We start from the raw sequence: 493 nt of genomic DNA on the forward strand, positions 1-493 counted from the left end.
CCTACCCCGGTGTCATCCTGGGGACGGTTAAGTATGGCGTATTTTTGAATGTGCTTGATGCAAATCTAGCTGTGAAGTGTACAACTGGGGCACAAGTGCTGCCACTGAAGGGGTGTCTGTGATGTCCAATTTTTGGAAAAAGGGAGACTCCGCTTGGAGTCACCTTGCGGTGTTTTACATGATTTTAGAAGCGCATGCCATGCCTTTATCTGTGTCTCGTCCTCTTTTTCTTCGTAACGCTGTTTTGTTTTCACATGAGAATTTGTCCTTGTCACTTTCCCATGTGTGTGTTGTGTTGTGAGTTGTTTGTCACCTTTTGGACACCTTTGAGGGTGTTTTCTAGGTGTTTTTATGTGTTTGTGATTGCCTGCCATTGTTTCCTATGCAGTTCGAGTTCGGTTCGTCGAACGTTCGACGAACCGAACTCGAACGGGAGCTCCGTTCGGCGAACCGACCTCGAGCCGAACCGCGACCGGTTCGCTCATCTCTACCC

Source organism: Anomaloglossus baeobatrachus, chromosome 6 (assembly GCF_048569485.1).
Source record: "Anomaloglossus baeobatrachus isolate aAnoBae1 chromosome 6, aAnoBae1.hap1, whole genome shotgun sequence".
Taxonomy (NCBI): Eukaryota; Metazoa; Chordata; class Amphibia; order Anura; family Aromobatidae; genus Anomaloglossus; species Anomaloglossus baeobatrachus.